Below are 21,988 nucleotides of genomic sequence, written 5' to 3'. Positions count from 1 at the left end.
TCTCCAACACTCCTTTTATGTGTCATATGTGTACTTGAAGTCCATTAGTTGAAAAGAGACAACAATTAAACATGCACACCAAAGTGCTCAAAATTTCTGCTGTGTTAAAAGAACGCAAACCAAACTCCAAGTGCAGAATCTCAGAATGGTTTGACATTTAAAAATCATTTAGTCTATACCCCTTGCCATGGACAGGAGTACCTTTCACTGGATCAAGTTGCTCTGACACTGAACACTTACAAGGAGAGGGGTATCCACAACTTCTCTCTTTCAGTGTGTTACCACTCCCGTTACAAAAAATTTCTTCCTTATGTTCCATCTAAATCTACACTAGCATTGCTCAGCCCTTAAAGTTGTTAAGAGTCCAGGATGTACTGGATGACACTTCAAAAATGTCCTTTACCCAGCAGTCAGCATGACCTATACTCAAAACAGAATTCCTCCAGAAATTTCTAATTGCATTGCATTTTCAGAAATAAATTTTCAAAACTGTATGCACAATTATAGTATTTTTCTAAGTTTATAAATGTGAGAATAGATCACATTTAAGGGCATTTTTCTTGTCAAGTTATGTTTTGTAAAAATTTTACAATGATGTGCTAAACAAAGTTACATTATTTTAAATCAGATGTGATTCGTGCAAATCAGCAGCTTGGAGAGGCCACAGCTTCAAATCAGACTCTCAGAAAATGCTGCTTGAAATTTAGTTCAGCCAGAACTTGGTTGCAAAGCACTTGGATGTGTGACAGAGGTGTAACTTGGGAAGTGCCCAGTTAACAGTGGTAGCAAGTATCATGTGATTATTATGAATTATAAAACTAGAGCAAATAAAAGAAGCATGGCATGCTATAAATGAAAGAAAGGAACCTTTGGGGGGAAAGAAGGCAACTGTTATCTACTGGCAAAATCAAATTATGTATTCATTTCGTTAGGGATAAAAATGAAGCTTGCTAAAAATTCTGGTCAAGTAACTAGTTTTTATTGTCTAGCCAGAAACTTCAAGACAGAAAAAATGCCTGTACACACTGCAGTAAGTTGTATGGTAAAATCCTATTCTCCCTGGATTTTTTTTTAGGATTTTTTTTAGGATTTTTTTTTTTTATCATTGTTTTCAGAGTTCCCTTGTCAATCATTTAACATTGTGCCTCATTACCTCATTTTTCCTACACCCTTGATTGACCTTGATGAGCTGGGCAGCATCTGAGGAAGATGATGAAGACAGCAAAAATTCGATGCTTCAGGAAGAGCACCAGCACTCAGGAGTTTATTTGAGGCACTCTCACAGATGTAGCAGCTCTGAGACTAACCCGACACAGTCATGAGGGCATTGTCAGATTTCATTTTGTCCTAACAAGATCTAATCAGGTCTGTAAGGACCCATTTCTTGATTTTTATTGTAAAATGAAAAAGCATCTCTTCTATTCCTTTTTGAGAACATCAAGACGTTAGGTGAGCAATTGATGAATCTGGTGATCCTGCCCTTGCTTCTCTGTGCCATATATACTGTGTTCTTAAATTTCAGCACCCCATAACATTTGTTTTCATTAGAAAAAGTACTTCAATATCTGTTAAGTACCTCTTAACAGTACCACTGTTAACAAACACGTCCTTCATGAACAGTGGGATGTGTCTGCAGATCTGTGTCTCAGAACTAGTCTTGTAATATTTATAATTTCCTGTCTACATGCTAGTATCAGCAAAGAATATGAGAGAAAATAATAAATACCTCCACTATGCTCATATACCATGACTTCCCTTCAGCTGAAAACCAAAGAGAGCCTTTAAAACTGAGGCCCTTAACCCAGCACTGTGAAGTGCACCACTAAAACACATCCCTAAGTGCCACACCTATGCATCTTTTAAACACCTCAGAGACAATGACTCAACCACCTTACTGGGCAGCCTGCTCCAGTGCTGGAGATCACCCTTCCAGTGAAGAAATTTTTTCTAAAATCTCATCTAAACCTCCCCTGGTGAAACATGAGGCCATTTCCTCTTGTCTATTGCTTGATACTTGGGAGAACAGACTGACCAGAGATGGCTACAGCCTACTTTCAGGCAGCTAGAACTGTAGAGTAGAGAGCACCAAGGTCTTCCCTGAGCCTCTTTTTCTCCAGGTTAAATACCCCCAGCTCCCTCAGCTGCTCCTCATCAGACTTGTGCTCCAGATCCTTCACCAGCTTTGCTGACCTTCTGTGGACATGCTCCAGCACTTCACTGTCCCTCCTGATTTGAGGAGGCTAGTACTGAACACAGAATTTGAGATGCAGCCTCAGCAGTGCCAAGTACCAGGGGATGGTCACTGCCCTGGTCCTGCGGACCACACTATTGCTGACATAGGCCAGGATGCCATTGGCCACCTGGACACTCACTGGCTCATGTTCAGCTGATGTCAACCAACACTCTCAAGTCATTTTCTGCCAGGCAGTTTTCCAGCCGCTCTTTCCCCAGCCTGTAGCACTGCAGGGGTTGTTGTGACCCTTGATGCGCTTGTCCAGATCATTGATAAAGATACTGAATGGAACTGGCCCCAGTACCAAGCCCTGGGGAACACCACCGGTGACTGGTGACCAGGTGGATGTAACTCCATTCACCAACACTCGCTGGGCCCAGCCATCCCAACAGCTTTTTGCCCAAGGAGCACACCCACCTAAGCCAGCAGATACTGTGGGAAATTGTCTCAAAAGTTTTACTCATGTCCAGGTAGACACATCCACAGTCTTTCCCTCATCCAATATGCAGGTCCCCATGTCACAGAAGGAGATCAGGTTGGACAAGCAGGATCTGCCTTTCCTAAATCCATGCTGGTTGGGCCTGACCCTCTGGGTTGTCCTGTAACTGCCACCTGATGGCACCCAAGACAATCAGCTTCATGACCTTCCTAGGATCTGAGGTCAGGCTGATAGGTCTGTACTTCCCTGGATCCTGCTTCCAAGCCCTCTTAGAGATGAGTGTCACATTTGCTGACTTTCAGTTAACTGGGATCTATCCAGTTAGCCAAAGCTGTTGGCAAATGATGAAAAGGGGCTTTGTGAGCACTTCTGCCAGCTCCCTCGGCACTCTTGGGTGGATGCCCCTGGCCCCATAGACTGGTGTGTGTCTAAGTGCTGTAGCAGGTCACTCACCACTTCCTCCTGGATTATGGGCTTTCCTTCTGATCCCCGTGCCTGTCTTCCAGCTGGGGCTGCCTACCCACTCAACTGCTCTTACTGTTAAAGACTGAGGCAAAGAAGGCATTAAGTACCTCAGCCTTTTCCATCTACTTTGTCATAATGTTTTTCCCCACACCCACTAAAGGATGGCAATTCTCCTTCTCCATTTGTTGCTAAAAGGAGGTAATATGGTAATAGCATTTGCTATTTTATTTTTGCAATGGTAAGCAAAACAGATTAAATACTGGCTACAAACCCAGTTATTCATGTAGAGTTTCTAGAAATGTTTATTTTACTTCAAAAAAAATTCACTTTGAATTCATTGTTCTTTATACAATAAAATAAAGGTCCTATTATATGAGATTTCACAGACTTCATTCAAACAGGCTTTTTTTTGTCAGTAATAAGCAAAGGTTTTGATGACTTTGCTTATAGGAAAAGAGTCCCTAGATAGACAGAGGAAGTTCAGACCAAAGCTAAACAAGTTGCACTTGTTCCAAAATAAATTTCCCTGCCCCTTTAGAGCCAAACAGTCGACATGACTACTGTATACAGTATTTTCAAAATTGTTTTTCTGTACTTTTAACCCCAATTCCAAAGGAAGGAGCATCAGAACAATTCCAAATTTGAATGAAGCTCTCGTATGTGAGCTAAGGACATGAGGTCCTTGAACAGAAAGAACAGAACATCAGACTTTTTTCTTTTCAAACAAGCAGTCTTCAAACTGCAGCCTTTAGATGCTGAATGGTTTCTACAATTTTAATGCACTACCCTTCATAAATACATTTTCAAAGAAAAACTGAGAAATAAATCCATCATGTCCCAGTCTGAATAGTACCAGTCAGAATCTAATAAAAATATAGCAATTCTCTTCTCCAAAAGCACACACTGACCTGTGTAAACACATGTTAAAATTGGTAAAAGTTTGAGGGAAATATTTCAATAGGGCAATACTGAACTCAGAATTCCTGAGTCCCCAATTTCTCTTCCCAGTTTATGGCCCTTTTGTCTATACACTCCCATTTTGATGCTCCCTCCTCCTCCCCTCAGTATTGTTACTTCAATTAAAAATAAAAAAAAAAACACTTTTCAAATTGAAGCATTCAGATTTAAACGGAAAACAGAAATTGAGGTGGGTTCACGTAAGTGTCTATTTCTCTCTCTTCCTTTCATTAATAAAATTATGAGGGCTCATCATTCACAACACAATATTCCAAATCTTTTATTAAAGATCCTGCGTCAACTCTCAGGAAATTTTGTGCAGTACTTCAGACATAGCGAACTGAACACACATACAGCAAAACTCTCAAAGTCAGATATAAAGACTGCAAGGTTAAATGGTAACAGTACTCAGAATTATAACCATTTTTATATAAAAACTTAAAAGCACATTACCAAAGGAACTAAGCATCAGTTTCCTCATCACCAAAAGGAACACAATGACTACAGACAAAAAGTGTATTTGATTTCCAAACCAATACTACTAAAATGACATCTCTTTAGAAAAAAGTCCTGTAAGCCTACATATTTTGGTATTTCAATTACTGATAGTGACATACATACGACCAACTGCAGTGTTTGTTTATATGTAAAATGTATCAGGAAATCTCTATTTCTAAGTTACTTTTAAAATATACATTTACTTAAAGAATACTTAATGCAAGCAAGAAAAGAGTTGTAATTCCCACCGAAGCCCTTCAGTTTCGAGCATGAGTACACAGAAAAGTTGCACAGTTGTAATGAAAGATGGCAACGTTTACTGCAATAATCAAGCAGCTTTTTATATAATGATTCTAAGTACAAACTTGATGAAAAACATTTCATTCAAGACAATAATGAATTAAAAATAAGTTCAAATAAAAATTATCAAATAAAAAAGAAAAATTATCAAATAAAAACTATCAGAAAAATACATATACATGTCTCTGTTACTTCAACCCTACATTCCAAAAATAAGCTTTGGGTTTTGTTTTTTATTTAAGGGCACCTTTCATGTCTTCTCACTGAAATATTTACTTTTTAGGTATCACCTGACTGTGTCTAAGTAATGCAACAAAAACTTGCAAAATATATGCCTAATTAATTTGAATTACTATGTAACAAATAATAACAAATAATCCAAAGAATTGATAAAAAATATCAGAAATTAAAAACTTCACGTCTTGGTATTGTTTAGATTTTAAGAAAAATAAAAGTTTCTTCAGCTTTATAGCAAACCTTTTTTAAACAGTGCAAATATAATGTTACTGTTTTATGTAGCAAAACTGTTTCTTCCTTTGAGGTCTGGTATTTTAAATTTAAAGACCTTTATCAATTTGAGAGGAGGAGTTTTACCTTAGAAAAATCAGAAAAATATAATCATTCTTTGATCTCAAATATCAGATTTGAATACTTCAAAGAAAAAATATATCTAAAATAGGTAAGCATAATTATACTGATAAATATGAATGGGAAAAGGAAAGAAAAAAACTGCTAGACAAGGAGATGCTGCTGAAACGTAAAGAACAGAGATTGCATCAACAGCTGACTGCACTTTAGAAACTACCATTATCTGAAATCCTTCTAAGAAGATAACACACCAGCAACAACCTTCATCTTACTGCTGAGGGTCACATGGGAAAATGGCAATTCTGAACATTTCATGACTGTTGATCGAGTTTGATTATCTGATTCAGCAACTTTAAAAAACCCAAACCAATATTCCATTATTTCCTACTGCTTTATGCTGGTATGTCGATTAGCAAGGAAAGAGCCATAAAGTGAATTCAAACAAAAATTTACAATACCTTCTGTGCCAACACTAATACCCATTCATGCTGCATTAGTCCCAAAGTTCAAATCAGAGGACTGAAGAGATAACTTGCTAGGAATACGGAGATAGCATGTTAAAAAATTAAATTAAATTAAAGAGCACTTTTCCAAGTAAAAAAGGTAAGAGGACAGGTTTTAAATGAACAACTGTATGGTCCTGCTTTGTCAAATAAACACAGCGGAAGAAGAAACTTTAATGTGAGACAGAACTGAAAGATTAGAATTGTCTTTGGAAGTCTCCAAAGAAAATATAGAGACACTGTGCAATAAGAGCAGGTCCCCAGTTCGCTGCTAATAAACTTCCTTGAAGTCTAAGTTTAGGATTTAATTTAGAGGCTAGAAGCAATACAAATATGTGCCTAGATTTGATACTTACCTCAGCAATGCCTCAAATGTCTCAATATTTTATTTCAGAAAACAACTATACTTATATAAACATTAAAAGGATCTAATTCACCCACAAGTATATTTTTACCTATAAATGTTCTGCTTTGCAAATTTCATTTCTTCTGATACTACTGTTTTTAAACAACACAAATCCAAACTGATGTTCTCATTTTTATGTCATTATACAGAAGAAAATTTCCAGACTTTATTCCAAAAGCAAGTGACTTCCACTGTTCTGTTAACAATATAAATCCAAAGAAAGGAACTTTCCTAACCCTGATTACCAAATAAACACAATTCTAACAGGAACAACAGTTAAACTGCTCATTTAATAGTCAGATGGTTGCTTTTTTTCAGCAAGCTCCATTGCCTGAAGAATTAAGATCCTAGAGAAATGCCAATTAAATATTAGTTGAAGAAAACAGGATTTGCTGCACATAGACAAGATACTAAGACACTTTGGCATAAAATTGGGCTTTTTCAGTTTTATATTCAGGCAGAGACTGCTGACTTTATATCATGAAGAGTTTGGTTTATTCCTGCTTAGTGCAGTAAACATTATCCTCGCAGTCTATGCTCAATGCAAGTTAGTCCAAGATTGAATTTGATTCAGGTTCCCTGAAGAGATCACTTCTGTGCAGCTCAGTGTTACAGAATTAACCTACCCAAAACCCAAACTTCATTCACAGGCATGGACATCCATGCTTTGAGCTAAAATTAAATATATATATATATATAAAAATACACATAGACATACATTTATCAATTAGCACCATCTAGTGGGGTCAGTACATTTTATGCAATGTGAGAAATATGCAACTCACTTTTCTACATCCTATGGGACATGTCATCACACAGGTCACGTGATTAACAAAACTCAGATGCAAAGACAAAAATCAACAACACCAATACAAAAAACCCAAGTAATTCACAACATTATGTTTTCGCCTTATAAATTACATTTTAAGAAAAACACTGACATTGAAAAATGTATGTCCATACATGTGAAAATCCACTGATAGGAATAAAAAACCATGATCATTTAGACATTCATACACATGCAAAACATAACTATAATTTAATTATTATTTTCTATTTTTACTCTTTTGCTTCCTTATTATATGCCTCAAGAAAAATCTGCCACTCTTTGAAAGAAGCTACACTGAAGCATCAGATAATGCAAAAAAACCTTCTGTTTAAGGCCTCCATCATCAGAGCAGAATCCTACTGTAAATACAACTTTTGCTAAAACTCCATCAAAGTCCCACAAACACTGGATCCCAACCTAAGACCTTAACAAAATAACAGAGTAAATATTTCTTAAATATTCGCAATAATTAATTTAAAAGAGGTCAACTATAAACAGATACCAAGGACTAACCTTAATCATTAATATATTTTCTCAAATCTAAAAGTGGATTTTTAGTCAATTCTGCACTTACAACTGCAGGAGACTTAAATAATGTAAATAAACAGTGCTGAAGGACTTCAAATGTAAAAGCCATCAGAGGCAGACTCCCCCATACCTCAACCCTAGGCAAGATACAGACAACAAAAATAAAAAGCAGCTGCATATGAGGATGCTTAAATGCACCAAGCAAAATCTCTACCAGCCTCTGCCAACAGGTAAGGGAGCTAAAATCATCACCATTCCCTTGTCCCTCTGCCTACATACAGTCCCATGTCAAAAACCAAGCAAAACAAAGCAATCAATCACTAACATTATGTTTATACTTAAGACTATTAGGGCAAGTCACCAGTGTAAAATTAAACATTTACTCAAATATTCTTGAATGAAATCATGGTTATGAAACCAAAGAACATCTATGAAGACATGCTTTGCATTCAAGTCTTCCCTTGTTTCCAAAACAGGTGATTGATCACAAAGCCTTCCAATCACAACACACCAAACAGACCTTGGACAATGAGAGACAGACACAAAGTCACTATTTTTTTGTTTTCTGGGAATAATGGTAAAAGCAGACAAAGAAAAATTGAAAAAAATGTGGAGAAAATATGTAAATGGGGAGCAAATTTAAGATAAGTAAAAACCAGCAATGGAAGACTTTCAGTGAGTACTTCAGGAGGCACAGAACGTAAGAAAAGCTGCCAAGGCCTGCATACTGCAGCCAGGGGCCAGGCTACCATTTAAACTGCATGGAAATCAAAATAAGGAGATTCTAACAAATCAATTAATACCAACGAGCAAAATTTATAGCAACAATTTTAATTTAAAAAGACATGAAAACAGCGTCTTAATTTTTACTTAAAAGGATACAGAGATGTGTTAGGAGTAAAATGTCCCAAGTAAGTTCAATCAGAAAATTACAATAGTGTTAAAGGACAGAACTAATTCTCAACATTCCCTGTAGAGGACAGAGAAACACCAACACTTAAGTGCAATGTGTGCTGTAGGATAAAAAGAAATATGAAAAAATAATGACACAATATTGAAAGAAAATTGCAGTAATTTAGGAGAGATTTACTGTCATTTCCCCATACCTTTTCAGACCAGTGCACTTCAAGTTTTGCACTAAATCATCTAAACATACAAACCTGTTTCACAGGAAGTTCCAAATCAAAGCAAATACATTAATTTAGTCTCATATTGGAAGGGGTAACACAAATGTATTTGCACAGGTGCACAAAATTACAGCCATACCATATCTTTAAATATTGGAAAGCTGCTAGAAAACAGCAGAAATTTCCCTATGAGGAGATGAGAATAACAAATATAAGGGAGCTGCATCAATACTCCTACCATTACAAAAAAGAATATGGGGATAAATTTAGCAATTTCATTATTGTAGTAAAGATCTATAAATATACAGACAAGCAACACAAAATTATCAACTGCTGGGATGCCAAGAGATTTCCTAACAGTTTCCAACCTGGAACTGCAACCCAACTTCAGTCTTTTTTCAAAGTAGGATTCAACCAAAACATTAGCTAGCATGACCTAACCTGGTTTACACTCCATTTGAATATGAAACCAGCAAAAATCTAAATAATATCAGGAGTATCATTATCTAGTGATGTTTTGTTTTACATTTTTATGCCACGAATCATAACATTAACAGAACCAAAAGGCAGCACATTTCCTTTTCTATTGTGCAAAAATGTCAATTTACCCTTGATAGATCAAGAGATCAAAAATAATGATCCAACTTAAGCCACTTGAGTTCCCCCACTTCAATCAAAATACAGTGAAGTACTTTAACTATACCCATCTTTAAATGATCATTCTCAAGTGTATGAGAGGTAACTCTTGCCTACATTATTAAATCAGTGGAAAAGCTGACGTAAGTAAAAACCAGGATGACATTCTCACAAAGAAGCCATGACAGAATGGTTATGAAGGGATAATAAATGCACATAACACAAAGCTTTCATACATTAAAATTTCACTTAGCAATAGAAAATAATAAATACAAAATAACCCAGTTCTAGTAAGTTGAAAGACCAATACATGTATTCAGAAAACAAAGAGAGAAAAAGCAGAAGAAGAGAACACAGGGTCAAGCTACACATAGGTGTTCCTCAGTGGTTTCCAGATATACCACAAAAGGAAAATATTGCTTCCCCTTTGGGAGAAGAAAATAATAAACTTCATCAGATTATTAGTTATAAATTGGTGGAAAGCGTATGCTTCCAAATGAAAGCACAGCAGCACACAATTACAAATGCCTTGATGCTTGGCACGTGCTGGGGTATGATTTGTAGTTAGCCTTTAATGATACACTAAACTTCAGTATAATCAGCTTAGTATTTCATATACCAATTAACATGATGACAATTATGGGTTACTTTTTTCCTAGAATGTTTGAAACTTGGAAATTCAAAATTACACCCTGATTTATGGTTTGATCCTGATTAAAGCTGTGTATGTCTGCAGTGTCATTACTGGATTATTTAATCACTAAATCTCAACAAAAACTGCTCTTTTCCATGAAACCCAATCTGTAAAGCACCTTAAAATTGAAAATACTTTATGAAGATGATATCCATAGTAAATGTAAAGCAGTACTCAAGGCTATCCCATACATAATTACTAGCATTTATAGCTGGCAGGACTGGGGTCTTTTTTAACTCTTGCTATCAAAATAATTGAGGCAGTTATGTTTGTGAATAACTGAAATCACTGGAATTATCTTGTGCAGGTTGTGACTGCTAGCAAAAGCCAACAAGAAAAGTTAGAAATAGATAGCGAGACAATAGAGATTTAATTTCCAACAGACAAAGACTGTTTACCCCTCACCATGGTCTCCACTCAATAAACATCACGTTCTTCATAAAGAGTTACACCGTATCTGAGCCACTGGGGCAGAAAAAGGTCAGTGGCTTCAAGGTTCAAAATCTCCTCCTCTGGGGAGCAATGATTTCATGCTAGTGGTCTATGAAACAGAGCGAAGGAGAAAGGCAGCAAGACCGAAATCAGAGGGTAATCATTGTAAAATTGAAGGAGAGAGCACAAAGTGCCAACTTAGCATTAACATTCTCTGAAACAAAGAGTTCTGAAGCGCAGGCTGGCAAAAGGATCAAGAGGGTTATTCTGATGCATCTAGTACAGTGTGTGAATTACAGATAATGAAATTAAAATAAGCAATGGAATTCAGAAGTCAAAATGGTTTATTATTTTATTGATAATCATATTGATAGGTAATGTCTCTCTGTGTAACATCCGAGTCCAGAAAATTATAAAAACAGTATGTTTGTATTTCCCTAATGGTGCAGCCAGCAAATAAGAGGAGACCCTTATCTGGAAGGACTTACAGTCTTAACCTGTGGCTGGATAAAGAGTTTAGGGTCCAGGCATGGCTATTTAGTTGGACTCAACACCTGTGCTGGTATCTGGGGAATCTACAAACATGGATCTGTTTAGAAATCTAGAGAGCAGAAAGGTGTGTCACTGTTGTCAGCAGTGCTTTGACCAGCTGGAGATAAGAAATGGGACCAGGCTGCCTGCTTTTTTTTCATATGAGCACCATTGGTGTTTTGTGCTGGCTGAAGCACTGCTCTGCCTGTGGTAGCTTTTCTGGTCCATTGGCTACTGGTGCAAGTGCTCAGTAGTGGTTGCATCCATCTCTTTGTGCACCAGACTGCACCTTTGCAGCCAAGACAGAGGAGTGTTCCTGTCCTGGTATTTGCTACACTTGGAAAATCTCAAAATACCTTCAATTCCAGCACTGATGAAGTATCACTTAGTTTGCATCAAATAAAATAGCGTAACTTTGCAAATACATGAGAGCAACATAGCAAACTAGATGAAAGCAATGTTTTCCCTAGGAATGTATACAGCCACGATAACATGGCATACAAATATTTTCTCTTCATACACTTACTGTCTTAATTTTCCTAAGAGACAAGGAATTAATCCAAGCCTTATTTAGTAGACAAGAAATAGAATAAGCCTGCAGACATACGTGGGAGAACATACAGAGGAAAAACTGATCTTGAGTGGGTAAAGACAGAAAATCCCTGACCACAAGGTATGCACGTGCAACTCTAAATGGCTCACTGAGGCACCAGTGTTTTTTGAAAACAAATCCAAGACAGCTCTAACTTTAGACCATTCAATCTTTCCACAGGAATAAGAAAGATTTCTTTTACACCACTGATACCTCCGAGTGGTCCAGGTGGATCAAGAAAACATGAAGCCCTTTCCTCTGTAGCATAGAAACAGACTATGTCACCATACAGGAGATGCTACGTCAGAGTGAATATGTAGATTTAGGTTTTGCTATTGTATTGAAAGCACAGATAAGTTACAGCAAATGCCCATAATAAATTACTCACCCTTGACTTGCTGTCAAGGTTTTGCATGGCCTATTTTTTGTTAGTGGGGGGTGGCACAGAGGTGGCTTCTGTGAGAAGCTGCTAGAAGCTTTCACCATGTCCAGCAGAGCCAATCCCTGATGGCTCAGAAGATGGACATGCTGCTGGCTAAGGCTGGACCAATTAGAAATGGTGGTAATGTCTCCGTGTTAACATAATTAATAAGAAATCAAAAATGAAGGTTGTGGCGCAGTTTTATTTCCAGCCAGAGAAGAGCAGGAGCAAGAACATGTGAGAAGGACAACTAGGCAAACAAGAAGGTCAGTGGAGAAGGAGGGGGGGAGGTGCTCCAGGTACTGGAGACAAGATTCCTCTGCAGACCATGATGAGGACCATGGTAAAGCAGCTGTGCCTCTGCTGCCCATGGGGACCCACAGGGGATGCAGAGATCCACCCACAGCCCATGGGGACCCACAGGGGATGCAGAGATCCTCCCACAGCCCATGGGGATCCAGGGGAATGCAGAGATCCTCCCACAGCCCATGGGGATCCAGGGGAATGCAGAGATCCACCCACAGCCCATGGGGATCCACGGGGGATGCAGAGATCCTCCCACAGCCCATGGGGATCCATGGGGGATGCAGAGATCCACCTGCAGCCTGAGGAGGAGTCCATGCTGGAGCAGGTGGATGCCTGGAGCAGGCTGTGATCCAGTGGGAGACTTGTGGAAAGAGGGGCCCCTCTTCCCAGACTGAAGCAGTCTGTCCTTGGACAACTGCATGCTGCAGCAGTACAATGAGGGACTGCTGTCTGTGGGATGGATTCACGTTGCAGCAGTTCACAAAGAACTGTTGCTCATGAAATGGACTCACACTGGACAAGTTCACAGAGAACTGCCTCCCATGGGAAGGACCCCACAGTGGAGCAAGAGAACAAGAACAACTCCTCTCCCTAAGCAGCAGAGGAAGCCTCAGGTGATGAAGTGACCATAATCCGCATTCCTCGTCTCCTTGTGCCACTGGGGTTGGAGGCAGAGCTGGGAAGGAGGGAGGAGCCCTTTTTAAGGGCTTATTTTACTTCTCATTATCCTGCTCTAATTTTGTTGGCAATAAATTCACTTTGTATCTCAAAGTTGAGACTGTTTTGTCCTTGGTGGTATTTGGTGAGCAATCTCTCCTGATCATTACTTCAACCCATGAACTCTTTGTTAAATTTTCTCTCCTCTGTCCAACTGTAGAGAGGACTGACTTATGTGAGTGCCTGGCATCTGGCCCAAGTCAACCCATGAAACTTGCATAAAAAGTAAGCCTTATTCTTTGCGTGCTCTGAAATCTTATTTACTCGGCTCCTAACTGGTTATTCTGCAGAGACTGTGCACCAGGTGGAGAGTATTGGTATGTTAAGCACTTACATGGTGCAGCTCTCAACATAACTTAAGCTTGAAATGAACTTCACTAACACCACCACACCTGCAAGGTGAGGACTGGGTTCTACAAAGATACACAGAAATGGCTTTTAGAGAAAACCACCTGTGGTTAAGAGAACTCTGCTGTGCAATGCCATGTGGAAATCTAAAGGAACAGTGCACACCTACGGTTCTCTCTTCTTCCCTTGCTTCAAAAAGGAAGAAAAGAGTTAAAATAGAGAGAATGGAAAAAAAAGGGCTGGTTTTGGTTTGAGTTTTTTTAAGTGCTTAGTGCAATACATAAGAATAAAAAAAAGAAAAGATGAGTAAAACCCATGCTTGCATTCCTGTATTTCTTGCTAAGGAAAGACAGCAAATATGTATGTAACATAGCAAAAAAATCAGTGAACACTACAAATGAACTTAACGAGAATTAGCTGGAGAAAGGATACAACCTAGACTTCCAAAAAAAAAGGAAGGAAAGCTAACATAAGCAGTAACAAAACCTGCTGGTAGGAAACACTGGCAGGCATTTTTGCTGGATCTTAAAAGCATAATTTTTATTAAATCTTATTGTATCAGTTTCCATGCTTCAGAAAGATTTTATAACTATCACATCCCATCCCTCTTAACTCTTCCAATGTTTTCACACTGCAGAGGTTGGTTTGGGTAGCTATGACTTTCTGTTCTTAAAAGAAAAACAGTCCAAGACCAGTAACAAAAAAAAATTATTTTAAACACTCCCTCACATGTTCTGCCACAGAACTTCTGGTCCAAAGAGGAAGAACACTGTAGAAAAACAGTTTAAAATTACATTATCCTTGGATGTCTTGGATTTATCAGACTATTACTGAACAGCTTATGAGACCTTTCATTGGTCTCAGTACCATAGACAAAAACGTATCACTTTGGTTAAGTAAATACTGCACAAGCTTTGTAAGACAAGAAAAATCTGGGTATGAGCATAGATTTCAGTTCTAAAAGTTCTCTTTGAAGTGCGGTACCAGTTTGGTCACCAGGCTGATACACTGCCCCCTTGGTAACAATGAAATTACAAACTATTTATCTTAGAAGGATTGATTTTCTTATTTTATGTCCAGTACATTTTGGCTGTATTTCTGCTACTCTTTGGAGGTTTCCCAGCAGAAACTTTAAATCAATTACCACTGATCCAAAAAAAGCCTCTGTCTGGACTTTAACCTAAACCAAAGTTTTTTCACATTCCAAAGCACTGATTTATTCACAAGTTTCGAGTAATACTGAAACACTTCACACCTCTGACTTAATAAGCTTATCTGCTTTATTTTTAATTTTAAAAGTTTGTTAAAGTTACACCCACCTCTAGAGGCTTCTCATATCAACCTAATTTATACAGCTTTTATGGGACTAAACTGTCAACAGGACAATTTGATCCTTTTGGGATCTGATCTTCAGTTTTTTATTATTATTTTTAACAAAGTGGGTTGATAGATGAGTTGATGACAGGAACAGGACTTCCTCATATGAAAAGTTGCAAGTGCCTATTACTAAACACATTAGCAGCTCTGATGTAGAAACTGAAAGATCCTAGACACATCAAATGTCTAAAATCCTGACAAAGAAGTTAACACTAGATATTCAGATAAATTTCTACCAAAAAAATACAAAATAAAAATATATTTTTAAAAACCCACAAAATAAGTATTTACCACAGGACAGCCCATTCAACAGATTTTGAATAGGACAAAATGATTATTTATGTCCACCAGCTGCCTACTTCTTAGTAAATAACGTACTAGCTACAACTATAACAAATAATTTTAGTTGAACCATCACATAGGATCCATATTTCACAACTGCATCATTCCATCCACTTGTCCCTAACTTGCATTCTTCTACAAACAAGGCTACATCATCTAAAGCTATGCCTAAATAAATAGGAGGTGCATTTTTCACTTAATTGAAGGCAAAAATAAGCACAGGTATGTATAAGTGAACACACATGGAAAAACAACTTTGTCTTTACTTAGAGAAGAAACATGGAAGGTTGGGGCATTTAGCTATTGTTTCAAAAGGAATCAATTTTTATTTTGCTTATTTTTGCCCAGTTATTACCTGATGTACTGCATTTTTATACTACAAAAGCAGAAACAAGTCAAAGGGTTCAACACACACATAATGCCCAGAAAATATGTGAATCTCAACAAGAGAAGCAATCATTTGCTCAATGCCTGGCTGCTAGCTACCTTTTTTCCTAGTGTTTTCATGGAAACAATATCAGCCTAATCAAGTAAAGATCCAGTACTGTTTTCTGTAAAACCTCAATTACCTTATTTTGATTAATCTGATCACTGTTCCCATGGAAATTAAGTTTAAAGGCAGCTGACTGCCTCCAGCTAAGAGTGATCTCTTTACTTACAGATTTCAGTTGCTGGCAATTGAGCAAGTCTCAAAAAAATCACTTTGGCTTGAAAAGTAACACTTTAAGTTTATGTGGCATTTCACGAGCAGTAACACCTTGCATTACACTTTTTAAAAATGTAATAATTTTGATGGAAGCAAAATGACTCATTGCTTCAGTGGTAATTACTCCAAATACAAATACAAACTATTGTCAATCATCAAGAGGCTCCCTTACACAGCATTATTTTCCGAAAAATTTTCACCTTTAGGTAAGTAGAAAGCATGTGGAAAGTTTGCGTTTTGGTATATTAATTATACAAATACTTTGGATGAGATGAGTACTGAAATTCTAGCATTCCTCCATATACATTCTGTATATAAAAACCAAGAAGGAAGCTTCAAAGATTAATTAGAGATCAACCTTACAGTCCCGAAAATAAGAAAAAGAATGAGAAAATGAAAAGTGTTTAATTTCTTCCATGCAGCTCTAATACATCTTTGCAGATTCAGTATCCTAATACTGTCACATGCACCCCACTACCTACTGCCAGGTAGCTCTTCAGAGCTGAAAACTGTATCGTGTCTCTGATGATCTAGATTTAAAGAATGACAAATAGCTTCCACCCATTATCTAATTAATTATTATTAATTACTTCAACTATAGTAAATTCCTTCTCCTCCTGCCAGAAATAGCAAAAGTTTCCACGCTAGCACAACAGACCACATCTGTGTAGCACTTGGACAGTCTGTGTTAAAAGAGTGATTGCTTTACTTCTGCCGTGAGGTGGCTTTGCTTGCTTTCTCTGACTGACAGGTGTAAACTATAACATATGAAGCAACCTTACTTTATTCTCCTTTAATGTATGAAGAACAATTAAATTTCATTGGCCATATATTGTTACTGGCTATCAACCACCTCTTCCACACTCACACCTCCTCCTCCTCCTGATGTCCAGGTGGTAAATCCTTACTCACACTGCCTTTTCCATCATTTTTCCTATCTCCAAGGCAAACAGCACTTCAGACCTCCACATGAATTTAGAGAGCTACAGCCTATTCCCTTTACTGGGGAGGCAAAGGTTTTTAAAAGTAAGTATGGTTGAGAACTCAGCAGTAAAGAAACTTAAGGACTTCAAATATCAAAGCATTTTTCTGATTGAGCTATCAGCTTCAATGATTCCACCCACTCCAAGGTGGTCTATATATCTCTCCAACTCTCCAGTGCTTTCCCCCCAAATCACAACCCTCTCACGCTGTTAGGTAAACTGAGGTTAGGTACAAAACTCCAGTCCCACTTTCTCTTCTAGTGCATTTTCCAGGTTTGCAGTTCTTGAGTATCGGAGCTCCTCTGAGCTCCTGAGGTGGCTGGTTTTGTCTGCCTTGGAATCAGAAACCACCTCACCATTGCTTTAACAGGTGCAAATATATTAGTCATCAAAATCTCCTTGCAAACAAACCCTGCTCTCTTCCTCTTCTGTATGTTTAACAGGAGAAAAAAAAAAAAAGTCTTGAGACATGCAGAAAACAGACAAATTGAACAATAAATTATGAAGAATGTATAAATATTACTTCTAGAGAAAGCATATGTGAAGAACAGAGTAATGGGAAAATAAGTAGGTTTTGTATGTCCAGCAAAACGTATTTCACTGCCAGTTTCAAACTTGAAGTGCAGAAGTAGTCAACATATTCCACTATCAGTCTTTCATGCAGAAATCCAACTCTGTCTCAGTATGATCTCCAACCTTCATTTTTTACTATGTCTTAATCGGGTCTTACATTACCTAATACATTCTTCTCAGCCACCACTTGCTTTTTAGGCACACTCAGAAATGTCATTCCCTCCGTCTATGATCATCCCCACCAAAAATACAGAACAATATGTTCAGAACAATCAGCTGTAACTCACAACTGATACAACTGAAGTCCATTTTCTGTACATTCTTACGGGAAGAAGATCCAAGTCTTTGGATGCCTGAGGTTGTGTCCGGGCAGGACCATGCACCATTTGGATGCATGGCATGGGAGATGAATGCACATGATCTGGGCAGCACACAGCTGGATGCTGGCTGCAGAACAGCTGACATTTCACAGGGTAGTGGAAAGCTGCACCATGTGAGTTTTCATAAATGCCCAAATAAGCTGCACATCCCATGAACAGTCCAGACTGAAGATTTAGTACATCATCTGCAGATAGTTGATTTTATCACTAAGGAAATGTCAAATCAATCCTTTTTGCTTTGCCTTAGTCAACTTCATTTTTGTACACACTATCTTTTTCTTATTGCCAAAAAATGGAACCACAGTATACTGAAACCATCAACATTTACATATTGAAAAATCTGAGTATCCACACTGAAAATTTCCAATGCTTCTATACCATAATGACTGTAAAATCTGGGCTATGCAATCATGTAATTCAATTTACATGCCAAAGGAATTTCACCAGGATATATTTGACTAGTTTATTTTTTATATGTTTTTAGCAATTTGCATGGTCAAACTAGCGCACAGAAAATATACCTTCTTAGAACTTGAGGTCAAATCATATCCAGGTGAAACTAGGAAAACTTGCACAAATTAAGGTTTTGCAGGGCCAGCTACCAAAATACTATGCAGTTACAATAAAATCAGACTTGATTCGCCAAATATTCCTTGCTTTCCCAGTAGTTTCTTTTTTCCTAATGCAACATGTATCTTTTTGAATGCACAAACTCCTTCCTATCTAGGGAAAGTGCAATAGCACTTGCTGTGGCTTCTTTTTCATAATGGAAAGTACAGTACTGAGTTGGCCAAAAACAAATTGCAATTCGTTATGAAATACTTTGGTAGCTGTGCAACAGAAAAGTTTACTCAATTCTTGAACATTACATCCACAACCAGAAATGTTTAAAGCAACAGTGCGAGTGGAAGCTTCATCCTGGAGCTAAACAGACAAACAGTAAAACGTGTCTGGTGCACTAACAGCAAGCAAACACACATGGAAATTCCAGCTGCTCCTCTAAAAATAATCCAAAGTAGTAGTTAGAGCACATCTTTATTTATCCTTTCTAAAAAATATCCAAGCTGAGCACATGTACTGTTTCAGGTATTAGCTATGTCAACGCTTGTAATTACCCTGAAGGATCTTCCCTCTGTGTTTCTATCCCATAAATCTCGCAGAATTAACGGGATCTCTGCTATAGAAAAAGGAACGAAATGGCTGAAGATTTTTGGTAAAATCTGAGTCATGTAAGAAGACAAGGAAGTAACAAATTGAGGGAAGCAGAAACAAATTTTAAACACTAACCAGAACCAGTTTTCCCTTCCAAACTGTCAACAAAAGTTGTGGGTTCCCTCTTCTTTTTTTTTTACTTGGTAAACTGAAATCTAATCAACAGATTCCTTTGTGAGGAAAAGGGAAAGCAAGAACAGTTGCATCCGTGTTTGCTGGTTTTACTGACTACAATAGGAATGTACTGTAGGGAACAATCCAGTATTTGCAGGGGAATGGACTGGATGATCTAATACAACTTTTCCATTTCTGACTTCTTAGAACAGCCTAGGCTCATCCAAGTTCTCAAAGAGATTTCTGTCCAACAATACTGAATGAAGAGAACTCCAAGACAAGGTTTGGGGTGCTTTTTTTCTTTTTAATATTATGAGAGCCAGAATAACAAACCATATGCTATAGTATACAACCATGAAGCAAATGCTATATTAATTAAATACCCATAAAACAGAGTATCTGTAGAAAAAGTAGAAAGTTTCTTTTATACTTAAGTCTTTCAATAATTTTGGAGCAGTTTATCCACCTCATAACTTAGGAAAAAAGCTCTTTTATAGTATCTGAAATTATTAAGCAGTATGGTAAGATCGGTGTAGATATTTTTATTAAGCAATGCATTAAAATAGAGAAATATCAGTGCTAATCGGTAATGTACTCATGCTCATTTACTTCCTATACTGCCACATACCAGGATCACAACATCCTTGGCTCAAAACTAGTGCACATTTTTTCCTTTCTTTTTCTTTTTTTTATTACAAAATATGTGTCATCATTCTCTGTCTGCGGAATTAAAAACATTTGTCTTTGCAAGTACAGTTGACTTTAAGAAGTTACTGCTAGGAAAAAACAGTCTTTCAAATAAGACACCAAAACTTGGAAAGATTTTGCACTGCTGAAGTGTTGTAACAGGGACAAACTATTGCAGATGGGGCTCATTCTTCTGCTCTGTCAGGTCTCTTCCAAAAAGGCTAGGGACTGTCTTCTCTGAAACTTGAGAGGATACTGAACAATCCTTCTAAAATGCATTAAAGGTCAAACAAATACCATGAGTTTCACATACAGTTAAGCCCATCTTGAGACAGGTATATGAACTAGAAAACATTTCGAAAGCTCTCCATACCCTTCTTTATATACCAGAACTCCACAGTGAGGTTTGATAGCCTGTGACATGCAGGGGTCACACCAAATGCTCTTAACAGTCTCAATTCTTGTAACTAAAAAACCTAGTTTCGCAAATGAAATTAATATATTGTATTTTAAAAAGGCCAAATAGTGAAAACTAAAATGTAGTTCTGAGATTTCAAGAATGACATCTATTTTCAGAGTGTGAGGCTTCAACAGGACATTAAAAGAAGCATCAACAGGGTCAAAGTTACATGTATATTTAATAGTTGAACCTACAGAGCACAAGATAAATAATGAAGATGGTTAGAATATTTCAGTGCCTTCTTATTTTAATTGCATTAAAATGAGCACTCACAGATCCCCTTTCTCATCTTTATTTTCTTTTACAGTCAGAAAGTCCAATCCACCCTGCAATAACAAAAACATGGTAACCAGGGGATGCAACTGGGTGAGCTGCTAGGAAAGCCAACAGCTCCAAACTGAGAGCATACTCCAACTGAGTAAACCAGTTAGCTGCTTTCTTCTTTTGGAATGAGGGGCAAAGGGCATTAAGTGAAGGAGTTTGAAAAGGTTTAGATTTTGCCTTGACAAAAAGTTAGAGCAAATGCTGAAGTGTCAATGTTTCACAGATCTGCACTCATTTTCTAGCCAGCCTTCTTTAATTCCCAAACCAGAAAGAAAACTAATTTAGCAGCTGACCTAACATTTTGCTCAGATGCACACCACTGTCACCCTACATCAGCAAGATGACTGGTATTCCTCTTGCAGTGATCTGAGCCACCTGCACAGACAGCTGCAGCAAAGCCACAAGGAGTCTGGGAGTCACGGCACCTCAGAAACGTTGATGAAATCCTTTAGGCAAGCAAGTATTGCCAAATACTGTTGCATTGTCTCTTGCATTTGCCATATCAAATGTCAGACAGCATTTATGTTTACTTTTTATATGCAAATTCTCAGATATTTTGAAGAGTATCATCAGGCACTTGACCAAGTATCAACATTATTACATCTTTTTCCAGAATAAAATGGCTGAAAAAATGGGAAAATGTGATTCTTTCAAACCTACTTAGAAATAATGCCAGTTTTAAGCTTCCTCTAGATCAGTAATCGACAAGGGTAACAAATTCTGCACAAGTCTGGATACACTCATGGCATGGGTTACTACCATCTACTGACTCATTTCAGACCTCAGAATTTCCTTCAAACTTGAATTAACTCTTTATCAGGGACTGAAGACACACTTACCATTTTGTAGGAGTGGAATATTTTTAACCAGCTGATTGGTCCCATTTTTCAGCTCTACACATTTTAAGATTATTGGGATAGCTCTGTGTACTCCCACAGCATGCTTGCATTTCTTGTTGCTGATCATTTTTGTAGCATAATATTTTGCTCAAATATTCATCCAACTTATTTTAGGCTGTACTTTAGTCCAGCATATTTATGAGCAAAACACAATATTAAATGGAGATAAGCCAATAAAAGAAACAGCTTACTAGAGTTTCAGTTGACTTTGTTAAAGGAAATTATTTTAAATTAATGTGGCTACTGAACTCTTGCCATACTTGACCTCAGAAAATATATTCCTTCTAATTTTTGCTGTGAATGTTTATTTATTTAAGCTAAACTCCAGGTCTTGAATGGTGACCATAAAGAAGTGTCAGATTTCCTGCTACTATTTTGTAT

General features: G+C 37.5%; 1 protein-coding gene across 1 annotated transcript in view; it reads right to left on the bottom strand.

The window, feature by feature from the left end:
- Positions 1-21,988, bottom strand: part of MPP7 (MAGUK p55 scaffold protein 7) — a 105,389-nt gene that overhangs the window by 70,051 nt on the left and 13,350 nt on the right. The gene's annotated exons all lie outside the window — the stretch shown is intronic.

Source organism: Cinclus cinclus, chromosome 1, assembly GCF_963662255.1.
Source record: "Cinclus cinclus chromosome 1, bCinCin1.1, whole genome shotgun sequence".
NCBI lineage: Eukaryota > Metazoa > Chordata > Aves > Passeriformes > Cinclidae > Cinclus > Cinclus cinclus.
This window is presented reverse-complemented; position numbering and strand designations above follow the sequence as displayed.